This window comes from Myxine glutinosa, chromosome 11, assembly GCF_964187855.1.
Source record: "Myxine glutinosa chromosome 11, kmMyxGlut1.1, whole genome shotgun sequence".
Lineage (NCBI taxonomy): Eukaryota > Metazoa > Chordata > Myxini > Myxiniformes > Myxinidae > Myxine > Myxine glutinosa.
In genome coordinates, this window is record NC_136271.1 from 15,248,461 (window position 1) to 15,266,873 (window position 18,413).

An 18,413-nucleotide genomic window follows, 5' to 3' on the forward strand; every position below is an offset into this window, starting at 1 on the left:
TCGTGTACAATAGTGTCAAGGAGGTGCGTCAACATGCATCGTGTACAATAGTGTCATGGCGGTGCGTCAACATGCATCGTGTACATAGTGTCAAGGAGGTGCGTCAATATGCATCGTGTACAATGGTGTCAAGGAGGTGCGTCAACATGCATCGTGTACAATGGTGTCATGGAGGTGCGTCAACATGCATCGTGTACAATGGTGTCATGACGGTGCGTCAACATGCATCGTGTACAATGGTGTCATGACGGTGCGTCAACATGCATCGTGCACAATGATGTCATGACGGTGCGTCATCATGCATCGTGCACAATGGTGTCATGACGGTGCGTCAACATGCATCGTGCACAATGGTGTCATGACGGTGCGTCAACATGCATCATGCACAATAGTGTCATGACGGTGCGTCAACATGCATCGTGCACAATGGTGTCAAGGAGGTGCGTCAACATGAATCGTGTACATAGTGTCAAGGAGGTGTGTCGACATGCATCGTGTACATAGTGTCAAGTTGCGTCGACATGCATCGTGTACATAGTTTAAAGGAGGTGCGTCGACATGCATCGTGTACATAGTGTCAAGGAGGTGCGTCGACATGCATCGTGTACAATGGTGTCATGGAGGTGCGTCAACATGCATCGTGTACAATGGTGTCATGACGGTGCGTCAACATGCATCGTGTACAATAGTGTCATGGCGGTGCGTCAACATGCATCGTGTACAATAGTGTCAAGGAGGTGCGTCAACATGCATCGTGTACATAGTGTCAAGGAGGTGCGTCAACATGCATCGTGTACATAGTGTCAAGGAGGTGCGTCAACATGAATCGTGTACATAGTGTCAAGGAGGTGCGTCAACATGCATCGTGTACAATAGTGTCAAGGAGGTGCGTCAACATGCATCGTGTACAATAGTGTCATGGCGGTGCGTCAACATGCATCGTGTACAATAGTGTCATGGCGGTGCGTCAACATGCATCGTGTACAATAGTGTCAAGGAGGTGCGTCAACATGCATCGTGTACAATAGCGTCAAGGAGGTGCGTCGACATGCATCGTTTACATAGTGTCAAGGTGCGTCAACATGCATCGTGTACATCGTGTCAAGGAGGTGCGTCAACATGCATCGTGTACATAGTGTCAAGGAGGTGCGTCGACATGCATCGTGTACATAGTGTCAAGGAGGTGCGTCGACATGCATCGTGTACATAGTGTCAAGGAGGTGCGTCGACATGCATCGTGTACATAGTGTCAAGGAGGTGCGTCGACATGCATCGTGTACATAGTGTCAAGGAGGTGCGTCGACATGCATCGTGTACATAGTCAAGGAGGTGCGTCGACATGCATCGTGTACATAGTGTCAAGGAAGAGCGTCGACATGCATCGTGTACATAGTGTCAAGGAGGTGCGTCGACATGCATCGTGTACATCGTGTCAAGGAGGTGCGTCGACATGCATCGTGTACATCGTGTCAAGGAGGTGCGTCAACATGCATCGTGTACATAGTGTCAAGGAGGTGCGTCCACATGGATCGTGTACAATGGTGTCAAGGAGGTGCGTCAATATGCATCGTGTACAATGGTGTCAAGGAGGTGCGTCAACATGCATCGTGTACAATGGTGTCATGGAGGTGCGTCAACATGCATCGTGTACAATGGTGTCATGACGGTGCATCAACATGCATCGTGTACAATGGTGTCATGACGGTGCGTCAACATGCATCGTGCACAATGATGTCATGACGGTGCGTCATCATGCATCGTGCACAATGGTGTCATGACGGTGCGTCAACATGCATCGTGCACAATGGTGTCATGACGGTGCGTCAACATGCATCATGCACAATAGTGTCATGACGGTGCGTCAACATGCATGCATTGTGTACAAGTGTCATGGGGGTGCTTCAAATGCATCGTGTACAAGTGTCATGGGGGTGCTTCAACATGCATCGTGTACAAGTGTCATGGGGGTGCTTCAACATGCATCGTTTACATAGTGTCAAGGAGGTGCGTCGACATGCATCGTGTACATAGTGTCAAGGAGGTGCGTCGACATGCATCGTGTACATCGTGTCAAGGTGCGTCGACATGCATCGTGTACATAGTTTAAAGGAGGTGCGTCGACATGCATCGTGTACATAGTGTCAAGGAGGTGCGTCGACATGCATCGTGTACAATGCAATGGTGTCATGGAGGTGCGTCAACATGCATCGTGTACAATGGTGTCATGACGGTACGTCAACATGCATCGTGTACAATAGTGTCATGGCGGTGCGTCAACATGCAGCGTGTACAATAGTGTCAAGGAGGTGCGTCAACATGCATCGTGTACATAGTGTCAAGGAGGTGCGTCAACATGCATCGTGTACATAGTGTCAAGGAGGTGCGTCAACATGCATCGTGTACAATAGTGTCAAGGAGGTGCGTCAACATGCATCGTGTACAATAGTGTCATGGCGGTGCGTCAACATGCATCGTGTACAATAGTGTCATGGCGGTGCGTCAACATGCATCGTGTACAATAGCGTCATGGCGGTGCGTCGACATGCATCGTTTACATAGTGTCAAGGAGGTGCGTCAACATGCATCGTGTACATCGTGTCAAGGAGGTGCGTCAACATGCATCGTGTACATAGTGTCAAGGAGGTGCGTCAACATGCATCGTGTGCATAGTGTCAAGGAGGTGCGTCGACATGCATCGTGTACATAGTGTCAAGGAGGTGCGTCGACATGCATCGTGTACATAGTGTCAAGGAGGTGCGTCGACATGCATCGTGTACATAGTGTCAAGGAGGTGCGTCGACATGCATCGTGTACATAGTGTCAAGGAGGTGCATCAACATGCATCGTGTACAATACTGTCATGGTGGTGCGTCAACATGCATAGTGTACAATACTGTCATGGCGGTGCGTCAACATGCATTGTGTGCAATAGTGTCATGGCGGTGCGTCAACATGCATCGTGTACAATAGTGTCATGGCGGTGCGTCAACATGCATCGTGTACAATAGTGTCATGGCGGTGCGTCAACATGCATCGTGTACAATAGTGTCAAGGAGGTGCGTCAACATGCATCGTGTACAATAGTGTCAAGGAGGTGCGTCAACATGCATCGTGTACAATAGTGTCAAGGAGGTGCGTCAACATGCATCGTGTACAATAGTGTCAAGGAGGTGCGTCAACATGCATCGTGTACAATAGTGTCATGGTGGTGCGTCAACATGCATCGTGTACAATAGTGTCAAGGATGTGCAACAACATGCATCGTTTACATCGTGTCAAGGAGGTGCGTCAACATGCATCGTGTACAATAGTGTCAAGGAGGTGCGTCAACATGCATCGTGTACAATAGTGTCATGGCGGTGCGTCAACATGCATCGTGTACAATAGTGTCAAGGAGGTGCGTCAACATGCATCGTGTACAATAGCGTCAAGGAGGTGCGTCGACATGCATCGTTTACATAGTGTCAAGGAGGTGCGTCAACATGCATCGTGTACATCGTGTCAAGGAGCTGCGTCAACATGCATCGTGTACATCGTGTCAAGGAGGTGCGTCAACATGCATCGTGTACATAGTGTCAAGGAGGTGCGTCGACATGCATCGTGTACATAGTGTAGGGGACGTGCGTCGACATGCATCGTGTACATAGTGTCAAGGAGGTGCGTCGACATGCATCGTGTACATAGTGTCAAGGAGGTGCGTCGCCATGCATCGTGTACATAGTGTCAAGGAGGTGCGTCGACATGCATCGTGTACATAGTGTCAAGGAGGTGCGTCGACATGCATCGTGTACATAGTGTCAAGGAGGAGCGTCGACATGCATCGTGTACATAGTGTCAAGGAGGTGCGTCGACATGCATCGTGTACATCGTGTCAAGGAGGTGCGTCGACATGCATCGTGTACATAGTGTCAAGGAGGTGCGTCGACATGCATCGTGTACATAGTGTCAAGGAGGTGTGTCCACATGCATCGTGTACAATGGTGTCAAGGAGGTGCGTTAATATGCATCGTGTACAATGGTGTCAAGGAGGTGCGTCAACATGCATCGTGTACAATGGTGTCATGGAGGTGCGTCAACATGCATCGTGTACAATGGTGTCATGACGGTGCGTCAACATGCATCGTGTACAATGGTGTCATGACGGTGCGTCAACATGCATCGTGCACAATGGTGTCATGACGGTGCGTCAACATGCATCGTGCACAATGATGTCATGACGGTGCGTCAACATGCATCATGCACAATAGTGTCATGACGGTGCGTCAACATGCATTGTGTACAAGTGTCTTGGGGGTGCTTCAACATGCATCGTGTACAATAGTGTCAAGGAGGTGCGTCAACATGCATCGTGTACAATAGCGTCAAGGAGGTGCGTCGACATGCATCGTTTACATAGTGTCAAGGAGGTGCGTCAACATGCATCGTGTACATCGTGTCAAGGAGCTGCGTCAACATGCATCGTGTACATCGTGTCAAGGAGGTGCGTCAACATGCATCGTGTACATAGTGTCAAGGAGGTGCGTCGACATGCATCGTGTACATAGTGTAGGGGACGTGCGTCGACATGCATCGTGTACATAGTGTCAAGGAGGTGCGTCGACATGCATCGTGTACATAGTGTCAAGGAGGTGCGTCGCCATGCATCGTGTACATAGTGTCAAGGAGGTGCGTCGACATGCATCGTGTACATAGTGTCAAGGAGGTGCGTCGACATGCATCGTGTACATAGTGTCAAGGAGGAGCGTCGACATGCATCGTGTACATAGTGTCAAGGAGGTGCGTCGACATGCATCGTGTACATCGTGTCAAGGAGGTGCGTCGACATGCATCGTGTACATAGTGTCAAGGAGGTGCGTCGACATGCATCGTGTACATAGTGTCAAGGAGGTGTGTCCACATGCATCGTGTACAATGGTGTCAAGGAGGTGCGTCAATATGCATCGTGTACAATGGTGTCAAGGAGGTGCGTCAACATGCATCGTGTACAATGGTGTCATGGAGGTGCGTCAACATGCATCGTGTACAATGATGTCATGACGGTGCGTCAACATGCATCGTGCACAATGGTGTCATGACGGTGCGTCAACATGCATCGTGCACAATGGTGTCATGACGGTGCGTCAACATGCATCATGCACAATAGTGTCATGACGGTGCGTCAACATGCATTGTGTACAAGTGTCTTGGGGGTGCTTCAACATGCATCGTGTACAAGTGTCATGGGGGTGCTTCAACATGCATCGTGTACAAGTGTCATGGGGTGCTTCAACATGCATCGTTTACATCGTGTCAAGGAGGTGCGTCAACATGCATCGTGTACAATAGTGTCATGGCGGTGTGTCAACATGCATCGTGTACAATAGTGTCATGGCGGTGTGTCAACATGCATCGTGTACAATAGTGTCAAGGAGGTGCGTCAACATGCATCGTGTACATAGTGTCAAGGAGGTGCGTCAACATGCATCGTTTACATCGTGTCAAGGAGGTGCGTCAACATGCATCGTGTGCATCGTGTCAAGGAGGTGCGTCAACATGCATCGTGTACATAGTGTCAAGGAGGTGCGTCAACATGCATCGTTTACATAGTGTCAAGGAGGTGCGTCGACATGCATCGTGTACATAGAGTCAAGGAGGTGCGTCGACATGCATCGTGTACAATGCAATGGTGTCATGGAGGTGCGTCAACATGCATCGTGTACAATGGTGTCATGACGGTGCGTCAACATGCATCGTGTACAATAGTGTCATGGCGGTGCGTCAACATGCATCGTGTACAATAGTGTCAAGGAGGTGCGTCAACATGCATCGTGTACATAGTGTCAAGGAGGTGCGTCAACATGCATCGTGTACATAGTGTCAAGGAGGTGCGTCAACATGCATCGTGTACAATAGTGTCAAGGAGGTGCGTCAACATGCATCGTGTACAATAGTGTCATGGCGCTGCGTCAACATGCATCGTGTACAATAGTGTCATGGCGGTGCGTCAACATGCATCGTGTACAATAGCGTCATGGCGGTGCGTCGACATGCATCGTTTACATAGTGTCAAGGAGGTGCGTCAACATGCATCGTGTACATAGTGTCAAGGAGGTGCGTCAACATGCATCGTGTACATCGTGTCAAGGAGGTGCGTCAACATGCATCGTGTACATAGTGTCAAGGAGGTGCGTCAACATGCATCGTGTGCATAGTGTCAAGGAGGTGCGTCGACATGCATCGTGTACATAGTGTCAAGGAGGTGCGTCGACATGCATCGTGTACATAGTGTCAAGGAGGTGCGTCGACATGCATCGTGTACATAGTGTCAAGGAGGTGCGTCGACATGCATCGTGTACATAGTGTCAAGGAGGTGCGTCAACATGCATCGTGTACAATACTGTCATGGTGGTGCGTCAACATGCATAGTGTACAATACTGTCATGGCGGTGCGTCAACATGCATTGTGTGCAATAGTGTCATGGCGGTGCGTCAACATGCATCGTGTACAATAGTGTCATGGCGGTGCGTCAACATGCATCGTGTACAATAGTGTCATGGCGGTGCGTCAACATGCATCGTGTACAATAGTGTCAAGGAGGTGCGTCAACATGCATCGTGTACAATAGTGTCAAGGAGGTGCGTCAACATGCATCGTGTACAATAGTGTCAAGGAGGTGCGTCAACATGCATCGTGTACAATAGTGTCAAGGAGGTGCGTCAACATGCATCGTGTACAATAGTGTCATGGCGGTGCGTCAACATGCATCGTGTACAATAGTGTCAAGGAGGTGCGTCAACATGCATCGTGTACAATAGTGTCAAGGAGGTGCGTCAACATGCATCGTGTACAATAGTGTCATGGCGGTGCGTCAACATGCATCGTGTACAATAGTGTCAAGGAGGTGCGTCAACATGCATCGTGTACAATAGCGTCAAGGAGGTGCGTCGACATGCATCGTTTACATAGTGTCAAGGAGGTGCGTCAACATGCATCGTGTACATCGTGTCAAGGAGCTGCGTCAACATGCATCGTGTACATCGTGTCAAGGAGGTGCGTCAACATGCATCGTGTACATAGTGTCAAGGAGGTGCGTCGACATGCATCGTGTACATAGTGTAGGGGACGTGCGTCGACATGCATCGTGTACATAGTGTCAAGGAGGTGCGTCGACATGCATCGTGTACATAGTGTCAAGGAGGTGCGTCGCCATGCATCGTGTACATAGTGTCAAGGAGGTGCGTCGACATGCATCGTGTACATAGTGTCAAGGAGGTGCGTCGACATGCATCGTGTACATAGTGTCAAGGAGGAGCGTCGACATGCATCGTGTACATAGTGTCAAGGAGGTGCGTCGACATGCATCGTGTACATCGTGTCAAGGAGGTGCGTCGACATGCATCGTGTACATAGTGTCAAGGAGGTGCGTCGACATGCATCGTGTACATAGTGTCAAGGAGGTGTGTCCACATGCATCGTGTACAATGGTGTCAAGGAGGTGCGTCCACATGGATCGTGTACAATGGTGTCAAGGAGGTGCGTCAATATGCATCGTGTACAATGGTGTCAAGGAGGTGCGTCAACATGCATCGTGTACAATGGTGTCATGGAGGTGCGTCAACATGCATCGTGTACAATGGTGTCATGACGGTGCGTCAACATGCATCGTGTATAATGGTGTCATGACGGTGCGTCAACATGCATCGTGCACAATGATGTCATGACGGTGCGTCAACATACATCGTGCACAATGGTGTCATGACGGTGCGTCAACATGCATCGTGCACAATGGTGTCATGACGGTGCGTCAACATGCATCATGCACAATAGTGTCATGACGGTGCGTCAACATGCATTGTGTACAAGTGTCTTGGGGGTGCTTCAACATGCATCGTGTACAAGTGTCATGGGGGTGCTTCAACATGCATCGTGTACAAGTGTCATGGGGTGCTTCAACATGCATCGTTTACATCGTGTCAAGGAGGTGCGTCAACATGCATCGTGTACAATAGTGTCATGGCGGTGTGTCAACATGCATCGTGTACAATAGTGTCATGGCGGTGTGTCAACATGCATCGTGTACAATAGTGTCAAGGAGGTGCGTCAACATGCATCGTGTACATAGTGTCAAGGAGGTGCGTCAACATGCATCGTTTACATCGTGTCAAGGAGGTGCGTCAACATGCATCGTGTGCATCGTGTCAAGGAGGTGCGTCAACATGCATCGTGTACATAGTGTCAAGGAGGTGCGTCAACATGCATCGTTTACATAGTGTCAAGGAGGTGCGTCGACATGCATCGTGTACATAGTGTCAAGGAGGTGCGTCGACATGCATCGTGTACATAGTGTCAAGGAGGTGCGTCGACATGCATCGTGTACATAGTGTCAAGGAGGTGCGTCGACATGCATCGTGTACATAGTGTCAAGGAGGTGCGTCGACATGCATCGTGTACATCGTGTCAAGTTGCGTCGACATGCATCGTGTACATAGTTTAAAGGAGGTGCGTCGACATGCATCGTGTACATAGTGTCAAGGAGGTGCGTCGACATGCATCGTGTACAATGGTGTCATGGAGGTGCGTCAACATGCATCGTGTACAATGGTGTCATGACGGTGCGTCAACATGCATCGTGTACAATAGTGTCATGGCGGTGCGTCAACATGCATCGTGTACAATAGTGTCAAGGAGGTGCGTCAACATGCATCGTGTACATAGTGTCAAGGAGGTGCGTCAACATGCATCGTGTACATAGTGTCAAGGAGGTGCGTCAACATGCATCGTGTACATAGTGTCAAGGAGGTGCGTCAACATGCATCGTGTACAATAGTGTCAAGGAGGTGCGTCAACATGCATCGTGTACAATAGTGTCATGGCGGTGCGTCAACATGCATCGTGTACAATAGTGTCATGGCGGTGCGTCAACATGCATCGTGTACAATAGTGTCAAGGAGGTGCGTCAACATGCATCGTGTACAATAGCGTCAAGGAGGTGCGTCGACATGCATCGTTTACACAGTGTCAAGGAGGTGCGTCAACATGCATCGTGTACATCGTGTACATCGTGTCAAGGAGGTGCGTCAACATGCATCGTGTACATCGTGTCAAGGAGGTGCGTCAACATGCATCGTGTACATAGTGTCAAGGAGGTGCGTCGACATGCATCGTGTACATAGTGTCAAGGAGGTGCGTCGACATGCATCGTGTACATAGTGTCAAGGAGGTGCGTCGACATGCATCGTGTACATAGTGTCAAGGAGGTGCGTCGACATGCATCGTGTACATAGTGTCAAGGAGGTGCGTCGACATGCATCGTGTACATAGTGTCAAGGAGGTGCGTCGACATGCATCGTGTACATAGTGTCAAGGAAGAGCGTCGACATGCATCGTGTACATAGTGTCAAGGAGGTGCGTCGACATGCATCGTGTACATAGTGTCAAGGAGGTGCGTCGACATGCATCGTGTACATCGTGTCAAGGAGGTGCGTCGACATGCATCGTGTACATAGTGTCAAGGAGGTGCGTCGACATGCATCGTGTACATAGTGTCAAGGAGGTGCGTCAACATGCATCGTGTACAATGGTGTCATGAAGGTGCGTCAACATGCATCGTGTACAATGGTGTCATGACGGTGCGTCAACATGCATCGTGCACAATGGTGTCATGACAGTGCGTCAACATGCATCGTGCACAATGGTGTCATGACGGTGCGTCAACATGCATCATGCACAAGTGTCATGGGGGCGCTTCAACATGCATCGTGCACAAGTGTCATGGGGGTGCTTCAACATGCATCGTGTACAAGTGTCATGGGGGTGCTTCAACATGCATCGTGTACAAGTGTCATGGGGGTGCTTCAACATGCATCGTTTACATAGTGTCAAGGAGGTGCGTCAACATGCATCGTGTACATCGTGTCAAGGAGGTGCGTCAACATGCATCGTGTACATAGTGTCAAGGAGGTGCGTCCACATGGATCGTGTACAATGGTGTCAAGGAGGTGCGTCAATATTCATCGTGTACAATGGTGTCAAGGAGGTGCGTCAACATGCATCGTGTACAATGGTGTCATGGAGGTGCGTCAACATGCATCGTGTACAATGGTGTCATGACGGTGCGTCAACATGCATCGTGTACAATGGTGTCATGACGGTGCGTCAACATGCATCGTGCACAATGATGTCATGACGGTGCGTCATCATGCATCGTGCACAATGGTGTCATGACGGTGCGTCAACATGCATCGTGCACAATGGTGTCATGACGGTGCGTCAACATGCATCATGCACAATAGTGTCATGACGGTGCGTCAACATGCATGCATTGTGTACAAGTGTCATGGGGGTGCTTCAAATGCATCGTGTACAAGTGTCATGGGGGTGCTTCAACATGCATCGTGTACAAGTGTCATGGGGGTGCTTCAACATGCATCGTTTACATCGTGTCAAGGAGGTGCGTCAACATGCATCGTGTACAATAGTGTCATGGCGGTGTGTCAACATGCATCGTGTACAAGTGTCATGGCGGTGTGTCAACATGCATCGTGTCCAATAGTGTCAAGGAGGTGCGTCAACATGCATCGTGTACATAGTGTCAAGGAGGTGCGTCAACATGCATCGTTTACATCGTGTCAAGGAGGTGCGTCAACATGCATCGTGTACATCGTGTCAAGGAGGTGCGTCAACATGCATCGTGTACATAGTGTCAAGGAGGTGCGTCAACATGCATCGTTTACATAGTGTCAAGGAGGTGCGTCGACATGCATCGTGTACATAGTGTCAAGGAGGTGCGTCGACATGCATCGTGTACATAGTGTCAAAGAGGTGCGTCGACATGCATCGTGTACATAGTGTCAAGGAGGTGCGTCGACATGCATCGTGTACATAGTGTCAAGGAGGTGCGTCGACATGCATCGTGTACATCGTGTCAAGGTGCGTCGACATGCATCGTGTACATAGTTTAAAGGAGGTGCGTCGACATGCATCGTGTACATAGTGTCAAGGAGGTGCGTCGACATGCATCGTGTACAATGCAATGGTGTCATGGAGGTGCGTCAACATGCATCGTGTACAATGGTGTCATGACGGTGCGTCAACATGCATCGTGTACAATAGTGTCATGGCGGTGCGTCAACATGCATCGTGTACAATAGTGTCAAGGAGGTGCGTCAACATGCATCGTGTACATAGTGTCAAGGAGGTGCGTCAACATGCATCGTGTACATAGTGTCAAGGAGGTGCGTCAACATGCATCGTGTACAATAGTGTCAAGGAGGTGCGTCAACATGCATCGTGTACAATAGTGTCATGGCGGTGCGTCAACATGCATCGTGTACAATAGCGTCATGGCGGTGCGTCGACATGCATCGTGTACAATAGCGTCAAGGAGGTGCGTCAACATGCATCGTGTACATAGTGTCAAGGAGGTGCGTCAACATGCATCGTGTACATCGTGTCAAGGAGGTGCGTCAACATGCATCGTGTGCATAGTGTCAAGGAGGTGCGTCAACATGCATCGTGTGCATAGTGTCAAGGAGGTGCGTCAACATGCATCGTGTGCATAGTGTCAAGGAGGTGCGTCGACATGCATCGTGTACATAGTGTCAAGGAGGTGCGTCGACATGCATCGTGTACATAGTGTCAAGGAGGTGCGTCGACATGCATCGTGTACATAGTGTCAAGGAGGAGCGTCGACATGCATCGTGTACATAGTGTCAAGGAAGAGCGTCGACATGCATCGTGTACATAGTGTCAAGGAAGAGCGTCGACATGCATCGTGTACATAGTGTCAAGGAGGTGCGTCGACATGCATCGTGTACATAGTGTCAAGGAGGTGCGTCGACATGCATCGTGTACATCGTGTCAAGGAGGTGCATCGACATGCATCGTGTACATCGTGTCAAGGAGGTGCGTCGACATGCATCGTGTACAATGGTGTCAAGGAGGTGCGTCAACATGCATGGTGTACAATGGTGTCATGACGGTGCGTCAACATGCATCGTGTACAATGGTGTCATGACGGTGCGTCAACATGCATCGTGTACAATGGTGTCATGACGGTGCGTCAACATGCATCGTGTACAATGGTGTCATGACGGTGCGTCAACATGCATCGTGCACAATGGTGTCATGACGGTGCGTCAACATGCATCGTGCACAATGGTGTCATGACGGTGCGTCAACATGCATCGTGCACAATGGTGTCATGACGGTGCGTCAACATGCATCATGCACAATAGTGTCATGACGGTGCGTCAACATGCATCGTGCACAAGTGTCATGACGGTGCGTCAACATGCATCGTGCACAAGTGTCATGGGGGTGCTTCAACATGCATCGTGCACAAGTGTCATGGGGGTGCTTCAACATGCATCGTGTACAAGTGTCATGGGGGTGCTTCAACATGCATCGTGTACAAGTGTCATGGGGGTGCTTCAACATGCATCGTGTACAAGTGTCATGGGGGTGCTTCAACATGCATCGTGTACAAGTGTCATGGGGGTGCTTCAACATGCATCGTGTACAAGTGTCATGGGGGTGCTTCAACATGCATCGTGTACAATAGTGTCATGGGGGTGCGTCAACATGCATCGTGTACAATACTGTCATGGCGGTGCGTCAACATGCATCGTGTACAATACTGTCATGGCGGTGCGTCAACATGCATCGTGTACAATACTGTCATGGCGGTGCGTCAACATGCATCGTGTACATAGTGTCAAGGAGGTGCGTCAACATGCATCGTGTACATAGTGTCAAGGAGGTGCGTCAACATGCATCGTGTACATAGTGTCAAGGAGGTGCGTCACATGTCATGGCGCAGTTCCGGGGTGGTCGGAGGCCTCCTCGCGGTGGTCGGCGTCCCCCTCGTGGTGGTCGGAGTTCTCCTCGTGGTGGTCGGCGTCCCCCTCGTGGTGGTCGGAGGCCTCCTCGCGGTGGTCGGCGTCCCCCTCGTGGTGGTCGGAGTTTTCCTCGTGGTGGTCGGAGGCCCCCTCGGGGTGGTCGACGTCCTCCTCGGGGTTGTCGACGACCCGACGTCCTCCTCCTCCTCCTACTCCCGCCGGGGCATCACTATATCGACTAAACGACGACGTCGTAGGAAACACCGATGGATCCCTCCGGCAATTGTTTTCCCCCAAACCTGCACAACTCACCTTCCAGCTATTGTTCGTCCCGTCGAGCCTTTCCACGTTTATTTTATTGTAGGATTTGCTGGGCATTCCCTCGACGGGATATATTTGAACAACGTCATCATTTTCATTCACTTTGACAGATCAAAAGCTTGGAACAACTTGCAGTTTAAGCTCAGAATAGCATTTCCACCGTTCGAACGTACTCTGACCGCGTTCTCTTCGCGTAATTAAACAAACACGGGTTGATAATTTCATCTTGGCCGTTCAGGAAAAAAGTACACGTTAACTTTTAAACATGCAATCGTTTATTACAACGTCAACAAACACACAATGAAAGGGAGGCGTGGCTTCAACGTATCCCGGCATGCTTCACGCTTCAAATGTGTAGCTTCTTGTTGTTTATGGATATTTATGTCCTCTGCCGAATATATATATATATTTTTTCATCTTTAAAAATTATTTATTAAGTCTGTCCTCGATGGACATGGACGACATCGTCGGTGCCTGGAGACCTCTTCATAAAAATATAAAATCACCTGACGTTTTGAGAGAAAACTAGTTCTCTTCCTCCGGAGGTGTTGGGTGTGGTGTGGTGGTGAAGCCGTTAGCTATTGTTGTCAGTTAATTGTAATAATTTGCTTTAATGTGATATTTGAAGTTTTAAAAATATACATCCGGATCCGGAAGGGCGGAGCTTAGTGAATGCCGGCAATGGAGATGGCTGGTGTGATTGTTGCTGCCTGCTGAATGATTTTGATTTTCCCCTTGCAATAAACGTTCGTTAATGAACTTCAAGGAGCGATACTGGATCCTGGGGACATTACATAATTGGCGACGAGGAAAACTACATTCTTGAAATGGCGGTTTATGGAAAATTGACGAGTTCCAGCCGGAGAGAGAGTCCTGGGAGGCATCGAGAGACATTCGTTCTACTGTGAGGAGAACCAGATCACCGATGAGAACAAAAAGAGGGCGATATTGCTGTCTATCGTCGGAGCAGAAGTATACCAGGCAATACGATCGTTGGTGTCACCTTCCAAAACTAACCCGAACCCGAACAAATCGCCTCCTCCCCACTTCGTCTCCCTTCTATCTCATACCTCCACCTCCCCCAACCTTCTCCTTTCCTCTGCCCCCCCTCAAACAACCCCTCACTGTACCTCATCCCATCACCATCAAACATTTCGTCCTCCTCATCCTTCCCTTTCTTGTAACTCTTCTGTAATCTCTGACACACAATCAACTGCTCTCCCTACCTCCCCCTCTCATCCTTCATCTTACCCTACTACTTCCCTCCCCTGTCCTGCACCCGATGCTCCCCCTCTCTCCTCACTAACGTCAACTGTCATCATGCCCCCAGGCTGGGTGTGGGTTCCTCTCTCACCAGCCATGGCACCTCAGCAAAGGACTTCTGCGACTCATTGGGACTGACCCAATCTGTCAATTTTCTGACCCAGATCTCTGTCAATGGAGTATCTTATCTTCTAGACTTGGTTATGACAAACTTCCGTGCAAATGTCTGCTGCTCTTCTACTGCTCCAATCGGTTCTTCTGATCATGTGCTTGTTAAAGTGGACATCTCTCTGGCCATTCTCAGAGAGCCTCCTCAGCGCCGACGAGTCTGGCATTTCACTCAGGCCGACTGGCACGGTCTTCAAGCAGCCATCAATCATCTGGACTGGTTTCCCATCTCTACTGCCTCTGACATCAATTCTTCCTGGGAATTTTTACAAAGCAAACTGCTCTCTCTCATGCACAGATTTATCCCATCTCGTCTTCAGTTGTCTTACCCTTCCTCCCGTCCATGGTACACTGAATCTTGTGGTGAGGCAGTTGCCCTGAAACAACTTGCCGTTGCCTCATGGAAGGCTAATCCAACTGAAGGCAATCTCAGTTCCTTCCACCAAGCTCGGAACAAGTGTGTGTCTACCCTCAGGAGTGCCAGGAAGCACAATCTCTCCACACTCAAGAATGAACTCTCAAACCTGTCCCCTTCCTCCAAATCCTGGTGGCGTCTGGTCAAATCCGTTTCTAGTGTTTGTTCCCCCTCCATCCCCTCCCTTACCTCAAATGGCTACACAGTTGACACCGCACGTGACAAAGCCGAATGCCTCAACTCTGTGTTTGCCTCAAAATCTTGTGTCCCAAACCCATCCCTCTCTGTACCCACCATACCCAGTCGAACCCAACTGCTCCTGGACTATGTGTCCTTCTCTCCTGACAAGGTGGAGAAGTTTTTGTCAAACCTCGACTCTGATTCTGCAACTGGACCAGACGGCATCAGCCCACGGGTCCTAAAATCCTGCTCTGCCGCTCTATCTCACGCTCTCTCTGTTCTCTTCACCCTCTCTTTTGCGCAAGGTCATCTGCCATCATTTTGGAAATCAACAAACATTACCACTTTCCACAAAAAATGTGCAAAAACAGATCCTTGCAACTACAGACCAATCAGCCTGCTCCCAATTATCAGCAAAGTCATGGAATCCATCATTGCTTCGGATATCAAATCCTTCCTCTTCTCCAATGGCTTGATCTCTGATCATCAATTTGGATTCAGGCCAGGTCATTCTACTCTGGACATGCTGCTTCTGCTTTCTCAACAATGGATGGAGGTCCTCAATGCCAAACAGGAAATCAGAGCTGTCTCCCTTGACATATCACGTGCTTTCGATATGGTCTGGCACCCAGCTCTGCTCACCAAACTCTCCTCGTATGGTATCCATGGAAATCTCCATGCATGGCTTGCGGACGTCCTCTCTGGTCGTAGTCAACGTGTGGCCCTGAATGGATTTCTCTCATCTCCCCTTCCTGTTCAGGCTGGAGTTCCCCAAGGCAGTGTTCTGGGTCATGTGCTATTTCTGGTCTTTCTCGATGATCTCTCCGACTCTCTGGAAAATCCTCTCTATCTCTTTGCTGATGACTCCACTCTGCCGCTCCATTTCTCATCCCTCAGATCGGCAGTCTGCAGCCTCATCACTCTCTGTAGACCTGGACAAAATCACAGACTGGTCAAACAAGGGGAAAATGTCTTTCAATCCTGACAAATCTCACACTCACTATGTCTCTCCGAAAAGACCGACGAGACAACCCTCCCATCTACTTTCTCAACAATCCTCTCCAAGAAGTTCTGTCGCTCAAGCTTTTGGGTCTCACTATCTGCCATGATCTTTCATGGGAAAACCACATTTGCAAGCTGGCCTCCAAAGCCAGTCGCCGACTGGGCATCCTCCGTCATGCGAAGTCCTTCCTTGGCACACCTGATCTCCTCACCACATACAAGACTTTCATCCGCAGCTCAATGGAATACTGTTGTCCCCTCTGGGCTGGTGCTCCTGCCTCACACCTAGCTCGGCTTTACGCTGTTGAAACCAAAGCTTTCAGAATCGTTGGAATCTCCTGCGATTAAGCTAACTCCGAGGGCCTTTCACTTCCTCACCGCAGGCAGGTTGGTGGTCTTTCTGTCTTCTACCGACTCCTCTCCGGCCTTGCTCCCCCAGCTCTCTCTGTGCTCTGTCACCAAAGCTCACTTGCTATTGGCCCATTGCAGCTAGACACCTGTCCATTGTTGCCAAAATATTATATTCATCACATGGGAATAGAGGTACGAAAAATATATTCGTGGAAAATAAAATTGCACAAAGGAGAACCCACCCCTCCAAGCCCTGGAGGGGCCCTACCCCCTAACCTACCTTTCCTCACACGGCACTTGAAAATGAATATAATAAATGAACAACAAAAAATTATTTGCACTGAATGATCGAACCAAAGGTGAAAACCCACGGACATGTGTGCTGCACCACCTCAAGCTCTTCTGCCAGGTCTAATCTGGCGAGCAACAGGGTCTTATGCTTCAACATGTTGGCAACAACTAACAGGAGGATTTTGAATTGTTTGTCGGTAATAGCCCAAAAATTCTCCACCGAGTTGAGTTTATCGACACAACCTGGGCAGGATTGAAGGTTCTCTTCGGTTTGCAGTACAAAATGAACGAGGGTCGTGTAACGGTAAATCAACCTGTAAAGGAGATGGTGATGATGCAGATCTGTTACAAAGTTGTGGTTAATGTCGTGGTTGATTGGGTTGTTGTGTTACTGCACATGCAGAAGACATCGCTACTTCCTCAAAGACTAAAATGAGCTTCATACTTACCTTATAGATAAGCAGGTGATGGCCATTCGGCATATCGTTAGATGCCACCTCCTGGAGGTCGTGACGTAATGCAATGGAGTAAGGAATGACCTTCCGCAATCTCAGAGCGACCGCTAAATGATCATTGTAGACCGACATTGTAATCCCCTCCAAAACCGAAACAGATTCGATGTATTCATCCACGGTGTTACTCTTCGGTGTTACTCCAGTGAAAGCTGTCAGGCCACATTTCTTCCAGCTTTGGAGTTTTCATTATCGAGCTCTTTTTAAAAACCAACATCGACTGGTACAACCTGTGGGGTTAAAGCAAAACGAAACACAAACTTCGGAAACGCACCAAGTATATAACATGTGACAACTACCGTACATTTCATTTTACATGCCGATGTGAAAAATACACCACCGAGCAAGCACATGCAACTTCATGGAGTTAGTCATTCATAATGGCCGCAGAGATGTCTTACTTCACTTTTTAGGTCATCTCATCTCGATTCTCGAAGAGGTGACCTTATTAAATGGGTCATGATGTCTGGATGTCTGTCTGTCTGTCCGTTAAGTTTTTGCTATTTTTTTCTACTCCTCTCTTATCACCGGCTGATTGTTCTGAAACTTGACAAATCAATACAAGACAGTGAGTGACCTGCCCAATCGCTCGAGCTTCGACTTTGCGATTTTGGATAATGGGGACTCCCAGGTGAGGGGGGTTGGGGGAGGGGGTATCCCATGACACTTTGGATCCCAGACTCGGCCCTTATTTACCAACTGATTGCTCTGAAACCTGATACAGCTCTTCTACTCGATAGTTCACGGGATCGCTCAGTCTTACATTTTTCGCTTTCGGATCAACGAGCTCCCAGGGGTGGTTCCCCCAAATCAGCAGAGGTCTGAAAGACAACCTCAAGAGAAGACCATCAGACCACGTGGGGGAGGGATATTTATTAATAAAGCTCCTTTATATTGTGCATTCATTAAAGTCATGAACCAAGTTGTACATTTGTTTGTCTGTAAAGGCTGCTAGGTCACTTCCATTTACCAAGACCAGTTCCAAAGGTGGTCTTTGGTGAGCAGTTCCAAAGGTGGTCTTTGGTGAGCACTTCCAAAGGTGGTCTTTGTTTGGAACCAATATTCTTCTTAGGCCATACTAAGGTAACCCA